At 41.4% G+C, this 14517-nt stretch overlaps 2 protein-coding genes across 5 annotated transcripts in view; one reads left to right on the top strand and one right to left on the bottom strand.

Moving 5' to 3' along the window:
• Positions 1-13451, bottom strand: part of LOC144586395 (uncharacterized) — a 593808-nt gene extending 580357 nt beyond the window's left edge. The window contains exon 1 of the mRNA XM_078384669.1: positions 13268-13451. The gene's annotated coding sequence lies outside the window, so the exon portion shown is untranslated. The remainder of the gene's footprint in view (positions 1-13267) is intronic.
• DAAM2 (dishevelled associated activator of morphogenesis 2) overlaps positions 1-14517 on the top strand; it is a 276268-nt gene that overhangs the window by 50175 nt on the left and 211576 nt on the right. The gene's annotated exons all lie outside the window — the stretch shown is intronic.

Genomic DNA, 14517 nt, shown 5'->3' with positions numbered 1-14517 from the left:
GTACATTGTTGGACAACGATGGAGCTCTTGTCCCAGTGCCAGACGTGTTCAGGAGCCACCTGCATTGGTCTGGGTTCATGGGTTTGGGGCATGAAAGTCCTAGGCAGTGGAGCCATTGGTCTTCTTAACCTGGGGTCCCTGGCTCATTGCTGGCACTCATTGCTTGGCAGCACCATTGATTTGTTCAGCCTCTCTCCAATCTGTCACCAAACATCTGTGCTATTATATCATTTGTTTCCCCTCGCCCAACATGTATTCTAACAAAGAGTGTTAGCACTGGTAATTTTGGGTCTAATAGTCATCTGTGTAAATGCCAGACAACATATACAGTGAACCAACAACAGTTACTGTGATCCTTCCTGCACCCACCTGGTTCATTTTCCTCTTTCTTCCACTGTACTGTATTTACTGTTGTAAATATGGCAATCTTGTATAGCTTATGGGATTAGTACATCAGAAAACAATTATAGAGGGAATTTTCTGCCCTCAGTCCGGATATATTTTAATCTAAATTCTGAAATGCAGCATGGGATTATGAGACCCTAAAGGAAGTACTGTATTGCTAGACCTTCTTAGAGTACAGCCGTTGGCTTAATGGAATTGAAATACATGTTGGTTTATCATTTAGCAGTTGAGTCAGTAGTTTACTGTCTAGATGAGAGTAGCAGTAAAGCACTGGTCCAAATAGTTGTTGTGGGTTTTTCAGGCTCTTTGGCCGTGTTCCGAAGTTTGTTCTTCCTAACGTTTTGCCAGTCTCTGTGGCCGGCATCTTCAGAGGACAGCACTCTTGTGTTTTATAAGCACCAGCCAGATTGTCCTCTAAAGATGCCGGCCGCAGAGACTGGCAAAACGTTAGGAAGAACAACCTTCAGAACATGGCCAAAGAGCCCGAAAAACCCACAACAACTATTAGATCCCATCCGTGAAAGCCTTCCAAAATACATTGGTCCAAATAGTTTATAAGATACTGGATGGATAATTCTTGCATAGACAATCAATATTTTCAGATCCAAGGCATATGAATATTGTAGTTTTAATGGAGTTGTGTTATTTGTACAGATAAATAGTACATGTAGAAAATGACAGTGCAGAGACTTAGCTTTCTGAGCTTTTGTCTGCCTTGGATCTGAAAATGTTTGGTTTGATATGCTGTGATCTAGGATAGATCAGACAGCAGGCTGGTCTCAATCTCTTAGGAAAGTTGCTGACTGAAGTGTGTGAAAAGGAAATGTGTAACACAGGTGTGGAGCTTTCTGATCTGTATATTCACAGCAAAAGGGATAGCCTCATGTTTGTGCTACAGAGAGTGAAAACAAATTGATGCTCTAATCTTTGACGCATGAAAACTGCAGTGACAGGTTATACTTTTAAAGATGGAGTTTTACGATGTCATCCTAGATTTTTGATTAGAATGGAAAATAAGGCTGATCAAACTGGTTTCTTCTTTGTGACACCTTACCCTTCCTGATTTCTTGATTGTTATGCTTCAGTACCTACATAGTTGGCAGATATAGAAGATCTCTGGTTGAAATCCTTCAGGAATATTTTGTTCTCTTTTGCCTTATGCTTTCTCCTTTTTTGATGGTTTGCAACCCTGTGTAATGATGTCTAGGCTCCAGTGTTAAGTTCTTAGTAGCATGTCTCGGGGACAGCTGTTTTTCAAATGTTTGTTGGTCAAACACAGCAATTTCCCCATCTCTAAATATCTTCCCTAGACCTACTGTCTTTCCCACTGCCTATAAACTGTTTCCACAACCATTGTGGCATTACCATGGTGCAGCTTCGTAATTTACACTTGCCTGGTCATCACAGGATATGAGTAATTGTATCCAGTCAAGGGAGCAGATTGCCAGGGACAGCACTCTGAAGAGAAGAACTGCCTCTCTCCATGGAGGCTCTCATCCAGCTTCTGGAGTTTCCATGGCTAGAGAAAGAGATTCCTTTTCAGAATATCACCCACCACTTCCTCACTCTCCTCATATTTAGAGTTTGTGAGGAGGAAACTGCTAGGATAGGGAGACTTGTGTGAACTTAGTAGTTTGATGAAGAGAAGTTAAATTGTGAAATGTTGAAGATGTAAGTTGAGGGGAAAAACCAAACTTCTGTGTATGTGTTAGGAGGGGAAGACAGATCTTCCAAGAGTTTATAGCCTCCTGGAGTGAGAATTAGGGTTGTGCTGGGAAATGCATGCCATAAGATTAAAAAAAACAGTCCTCCAGCTGGAATGGGAGGAAGTATGGCTTCATAGGTGACAGGGGTAACTTTAAAAGAGATGGGAGGGGGAGAGAATTAATGTTACTTAAGGTGAACAGTTGAGTCAAGAGAAGGAAGGTGATAATTGCTGTCTTCATTATATTTTATGTTTATAAACTGTTTACAGTGTTGTTATACTGAGTTCTCTTCCTATTCCTTATTAATCTCAACTGCTTTGATGCTTTTATTTGTTTGGGGAGAAAGTCAAAGAGTGTACTGCTTTCAGACAGAACCTACAAAAGTCATGTTTGAACAGAATCCTTTCTAAGAAATAATTTACATTTGGTCAAGGGCAAAGTGCTTTAGCTTTATATAAACCTTAGGATCAAAAAGGTGGAGAAGGCTCTTTTGCCAGGCCCCAACTCTGCCTTAAACTAAGGACCTGGGTGCTTCTTTGTGATGGGAAGTCTCAGGCGGCAGTCTTCTTTTGTTGCACCTGGAGATGCAAGGGAGGGCACCCATAGCATTTTGGGTTAGGAATGTGCAGGTAGTTGATTTTGGACTCTAACTCCCATAATTCCCCAGGCAGCATAGCCATTGTCTATGCTGCTTAAGGAATTCTAAGAGTTGTAGTATGAAAACACAAATGTGCTCAACTCTGTTTTGAATGCAAAGCACATTATTCTGGATTCTGCGGAATATATTGGCTCTCCTGTAATTAATAAAGACAAGACTTTGCTTCTGACTTGAATCTGTAAATTACCTTGGAGGCCAAAGGTGTCCATTGTGGGCCTTTGTTTGATAGTTTACGTTATGATTGTCATGAACAAGATCCACCCAAACTATCTGTGCATTTAATATGAAACAGATTATAAAGTTAAAACTACATTGTATATTTTATGTGCTTTAGTTAATTTATAGCTATGTGCAGTGATTTTTTTAAATGCAGGGTAAACATTGTCCTGATAAACAAACTAGTGTTTGCAATGGGCATACTTATTTTGTGCTAAGTCCAATTTAGGAATAATACAGCTGTTGATAGTATAGATGTGTCTGGCTTAAAGTTTACCTCTTGAGCTGCTGATGAATTTAAATTTAAAAAGATTAGGTGTTAATTTCAGGTGCTGTCTCTCTTGTTGTCTGAGGGTGCTTTTGTACTATCTAAAATTTCAGACAGGGATTTTTGCTAGACTTGCTGGGAGATGCTGGCTTTTGAGCTGAAGACCTTTTGGATGCCAAATGTATGCATATTGCTATGAGCTACAGTCTGGTTGTAAATGCCACGGTAGAGAGTCTTATAGATCTGCAAGATTACTCAGAGAGTTTATGTTTGATGAGACAATGTCCCTGTCTACATGAACAAGAGATTCCAGAATGTGTATTCTGTACTTTCCCCACTATGATTTGTTCACAGCTACACTCCTGATCTTGTAACTGAAAGGAACAAATAATGGAAAGGACAGTGAGCACATTCCTCTTCATTATCACTAAGACCTTTTGTTATTGTATTTTATTAGGCTGTAAATAGCCTCAGGCATAGAAGGGCTGGGAAGAAAGCAGGGGTAAGCCAAGAGTATCTGAGTTGTCGTCGTCGTCGTTTTACTTTTTCAGACCCAATAGCTTTTAGTTGGCTTCAAATTCTTTGGATAGAAAAGTCAGAAGTTAGAGCAAGTTCCATCATGAGGCCAGAGCTGACTATGGGAAGTTATTCCCAGTAATTTTTAAAAATCTGTGTTCTATTAATGAATTGTATTCTCGTAATTCTCCAGAGGTCATATGAGACCCTGTTCCTGGTGTCTTCTGTTTTGCACTTGAGCCCAAGTCATGTAGCCTGTCTGTACTGTGAAATTTGGTGCAATCTGGCTAGTGCTTAACAGGTCCTTATCTTCAGTGCAATCTATTTTAACTCTTCCTATCTGTGAAGGCAGAAAAAAGAGCTGTTTTGCATCTCAATGAATCATCCCAAAAAGACTGAATGGCTGAGCTGTGGACCAGAAAGATATGGGCCAGCTCTTAAAGGGGAAGTATGGATTGTTTTAAGTAGAGACACAAGGTATTTGTACCCCTAGGCCAAAAAGTGCTATCAGGGAACTGTATACCATAACTATATGCCAGTGTGGACAGGCTCATAGAGTCAACGGTTGCCTATGAACCGAATGTGGGCTTCTGTGCAGGGGTCAGGATCAGAGAAAAAGGAGCAGTAATTTCTTATTCTGGTCTCAGCATCAGGAATAGCTACCAGGATGATCCATTTCTGAATGGAGGCATATTGCCCTTGTTGATTGACTCAAAGGCAGCATAGGACTGGAGGATATAGTGCTCTTTGCCACATTTATGTTATATTTATATTTTTCTCACTGTGTTCCCTGGCAAGCCAGGGTTTTGCTTTTTTTTCCCTTCATTTGGATGAATGGGGAACTGGTCTACTTTTTGTGGGAACTCCCGCAAAGCTTTCCAATTCACAAGAAGTATCTGAGAGCACAAGGGAGCCTTGAAAAGGAAAGGAGTAGCACTTTCAATCCGCCAAAGTCGAACAAGCCTTTCTGTGTTTTCCTTTCATTCTGGGGTAGCTCTTGGTCTTCTGCCTTTTCTGTCTCTCGACTTCCTTTTCTTCATGCTCTGAAAAAGAAGGAATAGGGAAACTTAAGTGGAACTCTCCTCCCCATCTTGCTTGAAGCTTGACGTTGCCTGGAATGATGCTTCCTTTCATCAAATTATGTGCTCATTTAAATCTGGCTCTGCCACAAACGAAAGGAAATAACAGAGTTCCAGGCAAGTGGAATCTTTTGCTCCACAGTTGATGTCCCAGTGGATAACGCACTGCACACCAAAAGCTTACAGAGAAGGAAATTCTGCTCCTCTGTCAGTTCAGATAAGGTGCAGCAGGACTCATAGAAAGCCAGGGATTCAGCCTTGTAGTCTGATAGCATGCATCCATGCTTCCAAAATCTGGAAATGTGTAATAGAATTTGGCAGAGATAGACTGCACGAACTACAGCTTCCAGGTGACCCTTCAGATTGGCCACCACTGATTTGCTTATACAATCTGAACATAGGTGTAGGTGGGCCTGCAGAAAAATGGGCTTCAGCAGAAAGGACGCAAGGATTCCTGGATCCTTTCTAGGCTTTTGCCAAGGTTTTAAACCAGTTTGTAGTCACATCATCGCATAGGCATCCTTCAGTCTAGAGACTATGGTAACATGCTCTGAATCGAGGAGTGTCCTCTCCAGAGCATGAAGCCCGGGTAAAGTAATATGGAGGATAAGCTGTTACCCAAGCAGCAGATCCCCCCTCTCCACATTGCTGAAATGGTCCAATGGAAAGGCAAGAGCCAATACAACTGGTTCCAGCAATGTCGCAGGAGTTGGCAGAATGACACGAGCTGCCTTCAGGACTCCAGCTCCGGATTTTGCCTCGAGGTTATCTCCTGAAGCCTTTTCCATGAGTGGATATAGCCACAAGGCAGTGGAGGTTTGCAATCAGAGTTTTCCTTCTCCTAGATGGGCTGCCTTCTATATAAACATTTATATAATGATGAGGCATTTAAATATTTATGAAGTTATTAAAAGTTGCTACACCAAGGAAGGCCAAAAAAGGTGAGCACAAGGAATTGTGCTTTTTTCAGTTGTGGCACCTAGTCTCTGGAATAAAATGCTGACTGAGACACAACATGCTCCTTCCCTTCTTTTGTGCAGAAAGATGGTAAGGGTGGAATTATTTAAAGATGCCTTTAATAACCGAATCACTGGGATGCTGTCAACAAAAAACTTTTAAAAATTAATTCTAAATTTTTATGGAGTTATTAATTTTTATGGTTATAATCATTATCTGTTGTGTTGCTACATTTTCTTTGAATATATTTTTGTTATTGTGGGGTATTGTATGTTTTAATTTTGTGTAAACCACCTGGTGTAGTGCTTGGTATATGGGTTGGTAAATAAATAAACTAGCTAATTAATTAACTAATCCCAGCATTTGAAAAGCAACAGTGCTAAATCAATGCACAAAAATATTTGTATCATGGCAATAGCCACTAACAATGTGTGAAGATGTCTGTTTCTTTGTAATTATTATAATACTTACTGAATCAACAGATGGCAAAATAACAAGGCACTCAACCTTATTATTCACTTCCTTTGGGTTGAGTGCATTTTTCTGTTGTTTTATGCACAAACCCCAAAATATCACATCTCCAACTTTTTGGTAAAAGTCAAATCAGTGCATTTCAAAGCACATTAATAAGCACATCACTGAGAATTCAGGAGGCACAGGGAAGCTTTGCACTCTAGCCAAGGCTGATCCTAGAAGGTGGCAAGCTTGAATGTTTTCCAAGATCCGAATTTCAACAATGGGCCTTCAGAGGGTGTGCATCGTTCCTTTTCACAAATGTATCCAGTGAATGAAAATCTCCTGCATCCTGGAGTCAGTGTTCAATCCTGCTCTGGTTATCTTTGCTCAGCTTTTCTTCCCCAGCTCCCAAAGCATCCAATTCGTCCATGTGTTCTTATCTGCACTCTTGCTTTTCAGTGAGACTTTGTTCCACCAAGGCATGAAGAAAGAATAGGGCAGAGATGATTCTCCTCAGCATAAGGATGTTTTCTAAATGTTTTGAAAGATGGAGATAGAGACTCCCTGGATTTGCCTCCATGAATGTTTTTGAGTGGCAAAAATCACTTGTAATCTTGCATTCTGTTGACAGGAGGGGATTGAGTCTGGAATGGTGAGGAGGAGGAGTGAGCAGTGTAATGGTAGATGCGCACATGGATAATGAATGGTCTTTTAAAGAAGAATCAGTTCTTCTTCCCGAAAAGCAAGCATAATTTCAAAATGTGACTTTGAGTTCTCTGAGCTTTTATAAGTTGCTAAATAAAAAAGCCACATGGTACTTAAAATAATATACAGTGGTGCCTTGACTTACAAATTTAATCCGTTCCAGAAAATGGTTGTAACTTGAATTGGTCACAAGTTAAAGCACCTTTTCCCACAGGAATTAATTGAAACCCCAAAAACACTGCAAGCCCCATTGGAACGCATTCGGGCCGAGAGAAAAACCACACCAAAACCCAAAAAACAACACTTCAAGCCCCATCGTAACATGCTGGGGCTGAAAAAAGCACACACCAAAAAACAAAACAACACTGGAAGCCCCATCGGAACACACTGGGGCTGGAAAAAAAAATCACCAAAAAACCCCACAGAAAAACCACAACTCGGCAAGCCCCGTCGGAATGCACTAGGGCCGGAAAAAAACCCCACCAAAATAACCTACAACTCAGCAAGCCCCGTCAGAACCCGCTGGGGCCAGGAAAAAAAAAATCACCAAAAACACACAAAAAATCACAGCACAGAAACATAACTCCCCCAGCCCAAACCCACCCTGCAAAACCCTGTACGTACTCACTCAGAAGCAGAAAGCAGCACCAGGCAGTGTGAAGCCTCCTCCAACACACACTCTCAAACCGTTGGTGCGAAAGAGCTACAATGAAGCAGCCTCTTCACCGACCAGCGGTTAGTACATTTGAATTCCCTGCCTTTCCTTCCCTTTTTTTCTGATCGTAACTCAAAGATCCGGTCACAAGTCAAAGCAAAATTTTGCAGCCGGAGCTGGTCGTAGCTCGAATTGGTCGTAAGTCGGGACAGTCGTAAGTCAAGGCACCACTGTAAATGCAAAAGCAAGCAAGACATTTGTAAGACGTCTAAAAATTAACAAACAGCTAGCTTTCTATGATGATTCATCTTCAGGTTGTGCATCAGATTTTGTAGATAGTGCAGGAAAAAAAAGTATACAATAGTTGCAAAAATTCATGGCAGATTTCTGTGCCAGGCCTGCTTCTTAAGGTCAGTTCAAATGCTGCCTACAAATGGCTTTTTTTGGGGGGGGGGGCATACTTCACACCAGATAGCATTTACCTAGAATTTTCCTCCCAGCTCTTCAAATGAAGAACTGTCAAATATTGCCCACAATTGTGTTCTTTTGACATGCAGTTATGTTCCTCATGATGGTCCATTGCGGTCAAATTGCTTATCCCAACTTGAGTGGACCATTGAATCAGTGGGATACACATGTATTGACTTTCAGCAATTGATTTGATGGGTTTACTCCAATTGGGACTAGAAATTGGATGTAGGCCTGGACCTGCTAAGGTTATTGTGGCTTTGATCTGTTTTGTTTCGTAAGTTACTTTATGACCACTAAGAATTAGAGTGACAGTACTAATTTACTGTTGGGCAAAGAACAGATATTGACTGGTAACAAATGTTTGGGCTCATAAAGGTATTTCAAACTATTTCATCGACTGCCCAGTAAAGCAAGCTGGTTTACCTCATGACATGGATGTATTTCTGACTTAGCTAAAGAGAATAGGGGGGAACAACCTCTGAAGTATCATATTTTAAAAATAAGTGTGTATGCACTGGTGATGGGAGGATTGCTCGTAATTATTTCAGATTTATTTTAAGGCACATGATTGAAAGTGGCTTTTAACCAACAGAGGATTTGTGGCTGTAGTTACTTAGTCTTCATTTTAATAGATGGCCCCTACAGTCTTAATTTTTATTAGAAGACTCCAGAAAATAATTTATGCCAGTGAAACAAGATGTATTATCATGGGAAGGGGGCTGTGTTTGCTTCCAATCTGTGCAGCCAGTAGCTTAAGAACACAGGGGATCCATCCAAGACCCACAGCGTTGCTTCAAAGCTTCAGTTAATACTGTCATATACAATGAAATGTGTATAATCTGTTTCTGTTTTTATCAGATAACAACTGGATTGCATTATGAATTTCAAAAGTCCCAGGTTATTAATACAGCAGAGGCAAATGAGATGAAAGCCCGCCAAAAGCTGTCTTCTTCCACAGTTAACAAATTACCTCATTGTGGTTTTGATCTGTTGGAGTTCACGGGACCATGGATTTCCAAGATTTCTCTTGGAGGATGTTCACCCCACATTAGGCATTTATGTTCCTCTCTGGGTGCCTGGCTTTTTATGGTCTAAGCATATTTTTGATGCCTTGCCACTGTAGAAAATGAATCAAAAGCTGTGTTCTGGATTGGCCTATGACTGCATCCCGCTGCAACGTGCCAATATTTGTGTGAAAAGAAATAGCCAAAGAGGAAATGACTTACAAAACTTTCCATACTCCTTGATAGGAAAACCATATTCCTTGATAGACCACTGAGCCTCCCTGGATTCTTACTCCATCATCCTTTGCTCATTCTTTGTTGGTCATGGCAATTATCAATGTCCTACTCTTCGTTGCCATGTTTCCTTTATTTTTTACATCTTAAAACTTTTGTTCTCTTTCTGCCAGACACCTGGGAAGACTTATATCACAAATATCATTAAAACTGCTCATGGAAAGTTTTGTCAGTACAAAACATAAGTGCCCCCTCAACAACGAAATTTGAAAGCAGCTCTAAAACTGAAAAAAAATTGAAATATTTTAAAGCATTAAAGGCCAGAAGGAACAGAAAAATCTGCAATACCCAACTAAAGGCCAAGGAGAAAGAAATTGTTGTCACATTTGGGAGGCGCTTTCATAATCAGGGTGCTGCTAGCTAAAGGATGGTGGATATAACAAGTTCTCTATTGATGAGAATAAATTATGGGACCATGAAAGAGGTGGCAAAGTCTAGTCATTGCATTTTTGCACTAGCTGCAGTTTCTAAACTATTTGCACTCTACATCTTATAGGCCACATTACAATAACCCAGGAATCATTTTAGCCAGATCTTCCTACTTCAAGAGGGGCAGAACTTGCACACCCGTTGAAGCCAGGCATCAAGCTGTTACTGCCACCTGGCCTGTAGAGGATGTAGAACTATATCTGGAGAGTATATTGTTATGTATTTGTCTCTGGAGAGAAAGTATAGCCTACAGCCCCTGTTCCTGGTAGATACTGAGATGACAGAGGTAGGAATGGTTCAGCTGTTTTTCGACTCTGGCTGAAATCCTGTTGCCATGTAAGGTACTGTAGATGAAGTCACTTTAAGCATTTACCTTAAACATTCTAGCTTTCTCCCCCAAAGGTCCTGGGGCTCCCATACAATCACTTTCATTGTTGGAGGGTCAATGGGGGGGGGTTGCAGGATGGGAGATGGAATTCTTTAATTACCAAAAATATTAATTTTCCAAAATATCTCCATTACCGATGACACCAACAGATTTACACAACAGGATTTCAGCTGCTATGTGAAACCATCACTTTGCTTGACACAAATGAGGCTGGGATCAAGCTTGTGCACATTTGGACAACACTCAGGCTCTTTTGTGGTTGCAGGAAGGATATTTGAAGTTTTTGTTCCTGAGTTTAAATTGACGACAGTTTGTTGCGTTATGTGACAACAAGCCATGGGCAGCTTGAAAAGTAATTTACTGGAAGAAGCAAACATGAAAAATCATAGTTTCTGATCCTAATGAATTTCGGTATGCTGTGGTTTACATTCACCACAGTTGCTGTTATGGAGGTAACAACAAACTATTGTTAGTTCAAATATGTGTACGGAGGAAGTAGTGTTTCTCATCTCCTCCTTGCAGCAGGAGTGTGTGTGGGGGACATGGCTAATGCATCCCTGCTTGCCATGGCTCAGTAAATACCATGTGGAGCATACTTTGTATTAAATGAAGTTTCTAAAGTTGGGCATCAGTCTGTATTTTTTTATTCTGCCTGTCCTCTCCCCCTTTTTCGTTTGATTGTACTGAATTAGCCATTCCAATCTGTTGTGAAATGTGGCCATTAATGTTTCATGCAAAGCTGTGAAATCTGGTCATTTCCTTTGGATTTGCTCAGTGCATAGTACGTATGTGAACAGGAGATTCAGAACAGGGTTGCCAGGAACAACATTCTTTGTTATGGGCCATTTGAGGTAGCTGAGTAGGGTTTTTTATGATGTAGATATGATGATAAGCCTTGTTACTTGTTCTGTTTCTTAAGAATGTTGTTTGGTGCATTCTGTTCTTTCACGTAGCTCCTTACGCATTGGGGCTGCAATCTGGGAGTTCCAGTGCCGTGCATGCTATGGGACGTGCTGTGTACATGATGGAAATATACTTGTATGCGACCAGAGCATTTCTGTCCTAGAAGAGAATAGGATGTCCCTGAGCTTGTGGAAGCTTTGGAATGCAAACCTGAAGTTCTACATCTCTGTTTTACACAGGAGGATGATCATGCAGCAGGCTTTATTTAATGTTCTGGTAGACTCTAAATAATGCAATGTCACTCCCAGTGCTTCAATGGGTGTTTTCTACTAGTATGTCAGAAAAGGGTAAAGTCTGGCCCTTCTGATGTTGCTGGAGTGCAGTCCCTGACATATCCATCATGCTTTTGCAGGCCAAGGCTGATGGGAGTTTGTGGGCTCTGCTTCGTTATGGACTCTACAAACAGCCAGTTGATCTCAGCTACAAGAGACAGACTTTATCTGGAAGTGCCATTCATCCTGCAGTAGTATATTGCTAGGTATGCTTTTTAGTTCTTACTTGGGAAGAAGGACATGTCTCATTTTTGCCCTGTTCCTAACTTTCAGCAAGGCATAAAGATAAAAATGCAGAAAAATAAAATAGAGTGTATTCCTCTCTTAAAAGGATCTCTAGCTAAATGTGAACAGAAACAATTCTATGTTGACATTTAACTAATCTTAAACTGTCCTTTAAACAAAGTCCCATTTAACTAGTATCTTATTGAAATCAGACTGACACCAACACCTGGTACCTAGTAGAGGAAGCTTGAATAGGCAGAGGAAATACAGAAGAATCTGAGAATCACTTTGGAGCAGAGGCGTACTTCTTCCACCGTAGTTGCAGTCTTGAAAGGAAATCTTAACTGGAGTGAGGAACATGTGCAAGATGTTGTGATGGGCTGAGCATGCCAGGTAGCCGTCTTGCTCATGGCAAGCTGTTGGGCCCCTTTAAGGTGGCTGAAATTGCTCAGCCAGGGGAAAAGGCTAAGGCACAGGGAAAGAGGGAGAGCAGGCAGCTTGGGGAAGGTGCAGCAGCCTAATGAGGATCGGCTGCCTCTTTGATGCCTGGGAGGAGCTGCTGCTGCCCAAGGGAGCCAGGAGGGCCACATAATGTTCCTTCACCCAAAGAACCACTGCTGACTGATGGCGGAGCCTTCCCCCAGTCATCACCCTGGAAAGGCAAGGACCGGGGTGTGTGTGTGGAATGGAATAGCTGGACAGCTGGGATCCATATCAAGCACAATGCGAACCCTCTTTGAGCTGGGCAAAGTCTCATATTGATGGACCTGAACTGTGGAGACCCTCAGTGAAGATCTCACTGACGGAGAGGGTGCCCAAGGACTGGAGTATGTCCCTCAGCCTGCTTCCTCCAAGGCTGCAGGGATTCTGCAAAGCTGTAGTACAACTCTAAATAGAGCTCCTATATGTTTACACCCTAAAATTGATCCCATGAAGTTTGTGCCAGAGAACCCGGCCATAGCCAGCTCGACAGTGCCGGAGGCTGGCCATGCCCACAGATGTTACACCCACTCATGTTTGACATTTTCCTACTTTGCTAATTAAAAACAAAATAAAACTAGAACATTCAAAAACGTGGCATCCCACCTATAGTCTAAAATACTATGGGACACTTCCAGTCTTTACTATTGGTTTCTATTGTGTGAAAAGACTAGGGACCTCCTCTCTTAAGATGTGCGTCATGAGAGCAACAGGTCATAATTACTCCACACACAGCAAAAATCACACTGTCTGTGGTAGCCTGCTTTTCTTTATTATCTCATATTCCCAATCAGTGTAAACAAATAGAAGGGTGGTGTGACAACCCCAGACCTACTGGAGTATATCACACTTTAATTAAGCTGCCACCAACCCATTCCCTATAAGGAGTCACACAGACCAGGAATGGATTTGAATAACCAAAAGAACAAGGTTTATTTGAAAAGACAAACAGGGTAAATAAAATGATCAGGTAAACAAGATAATGTAACGTGGCATAGTCCCAACCATATACATACAACAAATTAGTTCCCACAGAACACTTTAAAATAAAGCACAGACCCTGAACCTATCAGTTCTGGCTACCTATAAAGAAACCTGAACCTATCAGGTATGTACTAACTGACACACAGTTGTACTCAGTCTGACACACAGACTCCCACTCCAGCTTCTCCTAACTTCTCCACACAAGCTCCAAATATATATACAGTACAGCTCCTCCCCCTGATGTCCCGCCTTCCACTCCCCATAGGATGGAACTTTCCCTCCAAACCCATGACAGACAGGTACCATCAGTGCTGTATGTGACAGGTGGGACTTTGAATCTTATGATGACTTAATCCCAAGTGGAACTTGCATATAACAAAAATTCATCTGGCCTTGTCAATATTCCTTTTTGTCTCCCCTCAGCAAAGACAGGTCAGGAAAACACATATTTTTCAAGGACACGAGGATCTCTTGAGTGTCGTGATATTTTAAAGCTGTTGGGACATGGATTTTCAGATCAGCATAATGCTTCTGAAATTGTGGGTTTTGTCTCTGATCCCGTCAGCACGAGTATATGATCCAATGTGTACGATGCAACCTACCGATTTTCTTTGATTAGGTATTTATATATGGTTCAAAAAAACACTTCTCACAGCAACTGCTAGCTGGGCACTCCAGGGAGACCAACTGTAAACTTTGAAGACGTGACCTGGAGTTATTTTATTGGTTCCATCCAATAACTCGCATTCCTATGTGCTTCTGTCATTCTTGTTTAAACAATGACCAAAGGGGAAATATGTGATTTTTCACTTGCTTGAGTCTACATTTCAGCCTGTCTAATTACCATAAAACGTATCATTTTCTTTTTGGTTTTATGCTGTGGCTGCTGCTACTTGCAGATCAGAAAAGTGAGGTTGATGCTCAGATGCCACAGTGAGAAATGTACGTAGTTGAAGACAAAAAAGCCCCAGGATGAGTCAGAGCATTCCTTTTCTTCTCCATGTTGTAAGGAAAGTCTGTTCTGCACTCCTTGCCCAATGCCATGTTTCTCCTCCTTGCAGCCCTCTGTCAGTGAGAGAGCGGCTGAAACCCTGTTCCTTAGCATAATAAGTTGCACCAATGTAAGCCAACACCTGTGCAAGTTCCTATGATTCAAATGAGCCTACTCTCATTGAGACTTACTTTAGCATTGTAGAATATAGCCATATAAATCAATGGAAGTTTAACAGATCCATCGGTAGAACTTCATAGGTAAAACAGATTCTTGACTCTGCTCTTGTGGTCACCCATTGTCCAGGGTAATTCACACACTGTTGCAACTGATTACAAAGGAAAGCTTGTAGGGGAAATAGCCAATCTAATTAAGATTCATGTTACTCTACCCTT

The sequence above is a fragment of the Pogona vitticeps genome, chromosome 1 (genome assembly GCF_051106095.1).
Source record: "Pogona vitticeps strain Pit_001003342236 chromosome 1, PviZW2.1, whole genome shotgun sequence".
NCBI classification, from domain to species: Eukaryota; Metazoa; Chordata; class Lepidosauria; order Squamata; family Agamidae; genus Pogona; species Pogona vitticeps.
This window is presented reverse-complemented; position numbering and strand designations above follow the sequence as displayed.